This window comes from Jaculus jaculus, chromosome X (assembly GCF_020740685.1).
Source record: "Jaculus jaculus isolate mJacJac1 chromosome X, mJacJac1.mat.Y.cur, whole genome shotgun sequence".
NCBI classification, from domain to species: domain Eukaryota; kingdom Metazoa; phylum Chordata; class Mammalia; order Rodentia; family Dipodidae; genus Jaculus; species Jaculus jaculus.
The window spans coordinates 72,005,846-72,014,413 of NC_059125.1; the positions used below are offsets into that span (position 1 = coordinate 72,005,846).

General features: G+C 41.1%; 1 non-coding gene across 1 annotated transcript; it reads left to right on the plus strand.

The window, feature by feature from the left end:
- The first annotated feature begins 3,563 nt into the window (after positions 1 to 3,563).
- LOC123456848 lies at positions 3,564 to 3,670 on the plus strand. Its single transcript, XR_006634723.1, has one exon. It is a non-coding gene; the product is annotated as a U6 spliceosomal RNA (small nuclear RNA).
- Positions 3,671 to 8,568: the final 4,898 nt, after the last annotated feature.

Here is an 8,568-nt window from a genome sequence, read left to right on the forward strand (position 1 = left end):
GACAGAGGTAGGAAGATTGCTGTGAGTTTGAGGCCACCCTGAGACTATGTAGTGAATTCCAGGTCAGCCTGAGCTAGAGTGAGACCCTACCTCAGAAAACCAAAAAATATATGCAAATTTTTTAAGGGCTGGAGAGATGGCTCAACAGTTAAGATGCTTGCCTGCAAAGCCTAACAACCCGAGGTTGATCCTCCAGTACCCACATAAAGCCAAATGCACAAAAGTGGCACATGGATCTACAGTTTGGTTGCAGTGGCTAGAGGCCTTGGCATACCCATTCTCTCTCTGTCTCTCTCTCTCTGTCTCTTTGCTTGCACATAAATAAAAATATTTTTAAAATAAATTGTAAAAATAAGTAATACTTGCCATGTTGACAGTAAAGATTTTTCTGTTTTTTTTTTTTTTTTTTTTTTTTAATTATTTTGAGGTAGGACTCTAGCCCAGGCTGACCTGGAACTCTGTAGTTTCAGGCTTGCCTGGAACTCACAGTGAACCTCCTACCTTTACCTCCCAATTGCTGGGATTAAAGGCCTGTGCCATCACATCTGGGTTTTATTTATTTATTTTTGTTTGTTTGTTTGTTTTTGAGGTAGGGTCTTGCTGTAGCCCAGGCTGACCTGGAATTCACTCTGTAGTCCCAAGATAGCCTCAAACTCCCAGCAATCCTATTACCTCTGCTTCCCAAGCATTGTGACTAAAGGTGTACACAACCACTCCTGGCCAGTTATTTTTATTTTTACTTGTTTATTTATTTTTGGGTTTTTGAGGTAGATTTTCACTCTAGTCTAGGCTGACCTGAAATTCACTCTGTATTCTCAGGGTGCCTTGAACTCACAGTAATCCTCCTACCTCTGCCTCCCAAGTGCTAGAATTAAAGGCATGCGCCACCAGCTGCATCGTCTTTCAAAATATATGTTGCATTATTATTGCAGTGATCACTTCTGTATCTGTTTGGGTAAAATTAAAAGAGAAAAACCAAGGGCCCTTCCTATAATCGTAGCACTCTGAAGACTAAAGCACAAGAATCTTGAGTTAGAACAGAGTTTGGGCCACATAATGAGACCTGTGTAAAAAAGAATAATCATGTAAACAAGTAGCCATAACCCTCTAGTCCCAGCACTCAGGACATATAAGCAGGGAGATCAGGAGTTCAAGGCCATCCTCATCTAGTGAGTTCAAGGCCAGCCTGAGCTATGTAACGCTGTGCTAATTTTGATGTGATAGTGTAATAGGGTAAATGTATGGCCCCATAGACTCAGGTGTTTTATTAAAATTAAGCTTGTAACTTGGGTCTCCAGAAGCTAGGCTGGAGGAGATGTTACTGGGGTGGATCCTAGGGCCCAGTCCTAAAGTGTGATTAGGAGCAGATCTTTATTCCAGTCCAAAGATATGGAGAGAGAAGGTTGCGCTCTGGTGGTTTGTACTTGGTCTTGGTGGTGTTTAGATTCTTTCACCATTGACAGTGATCCCCTGCACTCTATAAGCCTTCAATAAATCTCTTCCTCCATAAACTGTCTGGTTGGATGTTCTTCCCAGCAATGAGGAGCTAACTACAACAGAAACCATCTGTAAGTGGGACTTGGGGCTGGGCAAGGTGGCACACGCATTACATCCCACCACTTGGGAGGCAGAGGTAGGAGGATTACTGTGAGTTTGAGGTCACCATGAGACTACATAGTGAATTCCAGGTCAGCCTGAGGTAGAGTGAAACCCTACCTCAAAAAATTAAAAAGTGGGTATTAGGGCTGTACCTCAGTTGGTAGAGTGCTTGTATAGCATGCACAAAGCCATGGGTTTGATCCCTAGCACCACATAAAGTGGGTGTGATAGCATATGCCTGTAATCATAGCACACTTGGGACATGGAGTCAAGAGAATGAGAAATTAAAGGTCATCCTTGCAGCAGTGAGTTTCAAGGTCAGAATAGGATATAAGAGACCCTATGAAAGAAGTGGGAGGTAGGAGGAGGGAGAGGAAAAAAAGTGGGAAGAAGAAAGGAGCTGGAGCTAGGCCTGGTGCTTCAGGCATTTAATAGAAACTACACAGGAGGCTGAGACTAGTTCAAGGCCTACCCGGTGTACAGAATACTTTGAGCCTTTGTAGGCAAGTTACTGAGACCATAGTAAAAAGTAGGGGTTGCAGAGATGGCTCAGCTATACCACTCTTGAGTATATATCTGAGTAAATCAAAGTCAGCATAAAACATATACCTGCATACCCACATTTTCTTTAGCACTGAGAGTCGATTATAGAATCAGCTGGTTACATGAAAATTTTCCGGTGGTGGAGCAAACAGTTTATTCACCTCAGATAGGGCCCAGATGACAGAACATAGTACAATTGCACCAAAACCAATTTTGGTGAACCAATGAGATTTTTTAACTTTTTTATTGATAACTTCCATAATTATAGACAATAAACCATGATAATTCCCTCACCTCCCCTACTTTCCCCTTTACAAATCCACCCTCCACCATATTCCATACCCCTCTCAATTAGTCTCTCTTTTATCTTGATGTCATCATTTTTTCCTCCTATTATGGGGATCTTGTGTAGGTAGTACCAGGCATTGTGAGGTCATGGATATCCAGGCCATTTTGTGATGAGACATACCTTTCCTTTGGCTCTTATATTCTTTCCACCACCACCTCTTCCATAATGGATCCTGAACCTTGGAAAGTGTGATAGAGATGCTTCAATGCTGAACACTCCTGTCACTTCTCAGCATTGTGGTGCCTTTTGAGACATCTCAGTGGTTACCACCATGTAACAAGAGAAGCTTTTCTAACCAAAAGTAACAGTAGTATTAGTGTATGGGTATGAATGTTAAGAAAAGTGCTTATAGGGCAGTTTGGTGAGCATAATATATGCATTTAACTGGACAACAGCAGGCATTATAACCCTAGGGATCATAACTTTCCCATATGCTTTTGACCAGGTTTTCAGTACCAGGCATGTATTCCCTCCTGTGGAGTGGGCCTCTCATCCAATTAGAGAGTGGCTGGTGTACCCCACCAATGAGATTTTTGAGGTGACCTACCAAACATGGTTGAGGGATTGCTTACAGAGTATACATGACTGACTCAAAGGCAGCTGCATCACAGAAAAGCCCACCTCAGCATAGGTGATTGCCCATGGAAGCTACATCTCCGGAATCCACTGAACAACCCTCTGGAGCTCAGCTGGTCAGAGTCTCCCTTCTCCAGCCTCTCTCCAGAAGTTGTAAACTGTTTCCATAACCTTGGGAGGGGTTAACTTTCAGCTTTCTCCTGAGTTTCTGGAGGGAATGTTTCAATTCAATATTTTAGTTTGGGGGGAAACTGCTACACACCAATGCCCATCTCAACAAGAACAGATAAATAAAATGTGATACATATATACACACACACAAACAAAAATAAGATGGAAAAAAGCCAGGCATGGTGGTGCATGCCTTTAATTGCAGCACTCAGGAGGCTGAGGTAGGAGGATGGCCAAGGAGGAGTTTGAAGCCATCCTGGGGCTTCAGAGTAAATTCCAGGTCTGCAGGGGCTACAGTGAGACACTGCATTGAAAACACAAAACTATACTCACTTTGACAGCACATATACTAAAATTGGAATTATACAGAGATGATTAGCATGGCCCCTGCACAAAGATGACATGCACATTCATGAAGCATTCTATATTCAAAAATAAAATAAAATAAAAATGTATAAACAATATGTAGCCAGGTGAGATAGCTTACACCTCTAATCCCAGAAGCACAGAGGAGGCTGAGGCAGGAGAATTGCTACATGTTTGAAGCCAGCCTAGTCAACACAGTGAGTTCAGGTCACCTAAGACTACATAGAAAGACCCTGTTTCAAAAGGGCAAAAACTAATAATTATCTATTCATAAAACATGACATCTCTTCAACTGTATGCATATCATGTGTTTAGAATAGGTCATTTATTGCAATCAATTCAAGACTATTTCATCCTCCTCCTCAAAAGGAACATGCCAACAAAAATAAGGCTGGTGGTATCACCATACCTGATTTTAACCTATACTACAGAGCCATAGTAACAAAAACAGCATAGTACTGGCACAAAAACAGACATGTAGATCAATGGAACAGAATAGAGGACCCAGATGTGAGCCCAGGTAGCTATAGCCACCTGGTATTCGATAAAAATGCCAAAAGTACTCATTGGAGAAGAGACAGCCTCTTCAGCAAATGGTGTTGGGAAAACTGGATATATATCTGCAGAAGGATGAAAATAGATTCTACTCTCTCACCATGCACAAGAATTAAGTCCAAATGGATTAAAGACCTTAACATCAGACCGGAAACTTTGAAACTGCTAGAGGAAAAAGTAGGGGAAACCCTTCAACATATTGGTCTTGGCAAAGACTTTCTGAATACAACCCCAATTGCTCAGGCAATAAAACCACAGATTAATCACTGGGACCTCATGAAATTACAAAGATTTTGCACTGCAAAGGACACAGTGAATAAAGCAAAGAGGCAACCTACAGAATGGGAAAAAATCTTCGCCAGCTATATATCTGATAGAGGATTAATATCTAGGATATACAAAGAACTCAAACAGTTAAATAATAAGGAATCAAACAAGCCAATCAAAAAATGGGCTATGGAGCTAAATAGAGAGTTCTCAAAGGAGGAAATATGAATGGCATATAAGCATCTAAAAAAATGTTCTACATCACTAGTCATCAGGGAAATGCAGATTAAAACTACATTGAGATTCCATCTCACTCCTGTCAGATTGGCCACCATCATGAAAACAAATGATCATAAATGTTGGTGGGGATGTGGAAAAAGAGGAACCCTTCTACACTGCTGGTGGGAATGCAATCTGGTCCAGCCATTGTGGAAAACAGTGTGGAGGTTCCTAAAACAGCTAAAGATTGATCTACCATATGACCCAGCTATAGCATTCCTAGGCATATATCCAAAGGACTCATCTCATTTCCTTAGAAGTATGTGCTCAGCCATGTTTATAGCTGCTCAATTTATAATATCTGGGAAATGAGGCTGGAGAGATGGCTTAGCGGTTAAGCGCTTGCCTGTGAAGCCTAAGGACCCCGGTTCGAGGCTCGGTTCCCCAGGTCCCACATTAGCCAGATGCACAAAGGGGCGCACGTGTCTGCAGTTCGTTTGCAGAGGCTGGAAGCCCTGGCGCGCCCATTCTCTCTCTCTCCCTCTATCTGTCTTTCTCTCTATGTGTGTCACTCTTAAATAAATAAATAAATAAATAATTAAAAAAATTATAATATCTGGGAAATGGAACCAGCCTAGATGTCCCTCAACTGATGAGTGGATAATGAAGATGTGGCACATTCATACAATGGAGCTCTACTCAGCGGTAAAGAAAAATGAAGTTATGAAATTTGCAGAAAAATGGATGGACCTGGTAAGGATTATTCTAAGTGAGGTAACCCAGGCCCAGAAAGCCAAGCGCCACATGTTCTCTCTCATATGTGGATCCTAGCTACAGATGATTGGGCTTCTGCGTGAGAAGGAAAATACTTGGTAGCAGAGGCCAGTAAGTTAAAAAGGAGACATAAAGGGAAGAGAAAGGAAGGGAGGAGGGTACTTAATAGGTTGATATTGTATATATGTAAGTACAGTGATTGATATGGGGAGGTAATGTGATGGAGAATGGAATTTCAAAGGGGAAAGTGTGGGGGTGGGGAGGGAGGGAATTGCCATGGGATATTTTTTTATAATCATGGAAAATGTTAATAAAAATTTTTAAATTATAAAAAAAATGATAGTTCATGTCACATGAAAAAAAAAGGAACATGCCAAACTTCCTCCTAGTCACATCTCACTTGGCAACTGTGAAGGACTGAGACCCTCTGAAACCATGAGCCAAAATCAATCCTTTCTCTGTTAAACTGCTTTTGTTGAGTATTTTTACCACAAAATGAGAAAATATAAATTGACTAATGATAGACAATGAGTATGTGAGTAAATCACATGGTATATTGGTTTCCTAAAGTCTTTCCCCATGATTCAAGCCTTGTGCCCTGATTTCTTCTGCCTCCAGAAACAGCTGGCAGACTTTGGATTGGAGTACAGCCATTTCAGGAATGTAGTCAACTTATAAATGATTTCCCACAGAGGTTCTACTTATTGAATCTGTTAGTGTGTATGAAGCAGTTGACAAATTTCAAATTTCTTGCTTCATTTAGAATTGGAGTATTAGTCACTCATAAGAAAGAATATAACTGAAATATAAAATAAAGAAAGCATGGCATGGTGATACACACCTTTAATCCCAGCACTTGGGAGGCTGAAGTAGAGAATTGCTGTTAGTTCTAATCCAGGCTGAGACTATGTAGTGAATTCCAGGTCAGCCTGGACTATAGTAATACCCTACCTTGAAAAACCAAAAGAATAATAATTAGCAGGGTATGGTGGCACATGCCTTTAATCCCAACACTCAGGAGGCAGAGGTAGGAGGATCGCTGTGAGCTGGAGGTCACCCTAAGACTACATAGTGAATTCCAGGTCAGCCTGGACTAAAGCAAAGTCCTACCTGGAAAAAAAAACAAAATAAACTAATTAATAAATAAATATAAAAATAAATAACAAATATTTTTAAAAATTAAAAAGAAGCTAGGTATGGTGGCGCACACCTTTAATCCCAACACTCAGGAGGCAGAGGTAGGAGAAATGCATTGAGTTTAAGGCCACCCTGAGACTACATAGTCTCAGGTCAGCCTGAGCTAGAGTGAAACCCTGTCTTGAACAAAAAAGGAAAAAGAAAAAGTTGGATATAGTGGTACATGCCTTTAATCCCAGAACTTGGAAGCAGAGGTAAAAGAATCTCTGTGAGTTCAGGGCCAGCCTGGGACTACAGAGTGTGCTTCAGATCATTCTGGACTAGAGTGAGACGCTACCTTGAAACAAACAAAATAAGAGCAAAATTATGTTGTTTTCTTTAAAAAAAAAACTTTATTTTTATTTATGTATTTGAGAGAGAGAGATTGAGAATGGGCACACCAGGGCCTCCAGCCACTGCAAACCAACTCCAGACACATGAGGGATCTGGCTTATGTGGGTCCTAGAGAGTTGAACTGGGATCCTTTGGCTTTGCAGGCAAACACCTTAACCACTAAGCCAACTCTCCAGCCCAATTAGGTTATTTTCAAGGAGAAGAAAGGAGCTAGAGAGCTTCATGTTAAACAAAATAAATATGCCACACTTGGAAAGACAAATATTACACTTTCTCTATTACATTGTAAGCATTACCTTGAAGAAGTGATCAGGACCCAATTCCCTCCTTTTTCTCTTCTCTTGTTTTGCTTCCCAGTTACGTGGACACCATGATGTACAGTGCCAATAAAGGCCCAAGGCTATGGGACTAACCAACCAGACACTGAAACCTCTGAAAAATAATACAAAATAAACCTTTTTTTCTTGAAGTGGGATTATTTTGGATATCTGTCATACAAAATGCAAACAAACAAAAATCACTTTATAAAATAATTCACAATTTATGATTTAAAAAACAGTCAACTAGGTTTAGAAGGAAACATCATTGAGCTAATAATGCACATTTATGGAAAATCCATATCTGATACTATACTTAACTGTGAAATACTGAATGCTTCCCCCTTATGATGGGGAAATGCATTTAAAACAGAATTTCTTGCCTCACTGTGTCTCATTTTATTTCTTTTGCATGTATACACGAATACATGAATCATGGTATGTGTGCATTTGTGTATGACCATTGCTATGCATTGCATGCATGTGTGTATGGATACCAGAGGTTGGTGGCATGTATGCAAGTGTCTTCTTCAAACACTATTTATTAAAGCAAGGTCTCTCACTTGAGCCCAGATCTCCAGAATTCAGCTAATTTAGCTAGCCCACTTGCCCCAGGGTCCTTTGTTTCCACCTGATGTTAGAAGTGGGCCATCCTGGAGGATCATGCTACAGGCCATGCTTCTTCTTTTACCCTGCCCTGTCTGAGCCAGCTGGGCCATTGGAGACAGCTGGGAGAGGGCTCTTCCTATTCCAACCAGCACTGCAAGATCAGGTAACCTGGGAGAGAGAACAACTGGGGCATGCTGCTCCAGCGTCCTATAGATAGCATTCCAGGACCTCCCTTCCCTCATGGTCCTTCAGAAAGCCAAAGGATGCCATTTGCCCCTTTCTTATGCAGCGCTTAGACCAGCTGATTCAAACTTCTGACTGACACAGCCAGCTGAGTCAAGACAAAGAGGAAACTGGCCTTACAGCTGATAAAACAAACAGCAAATCAAAGCAATGAAATAACCTGAGATGTGAAAACCCCAATGCAGGAAACAAGAAACAAAACAAACAAGCAGCGGGGAGTGGTGGCACACACCTTTAATCCCAGCACTCAGGAGGCAGAGGTAGGAGGATTGCTGTGAGTTCGAGGCTACCCTGAGACTACATAGTGAACTATAGGTCAGCCTGAGCTAGAGTGAGACCCTACCTCGAAAAACAAAACAAAAACAAAAACAACAAAAACAAAAACAAGCAAATAAAAAAATCAACAAGGCAACATAACCCATCCAAAAATCATGAATCCCACAGTAATGA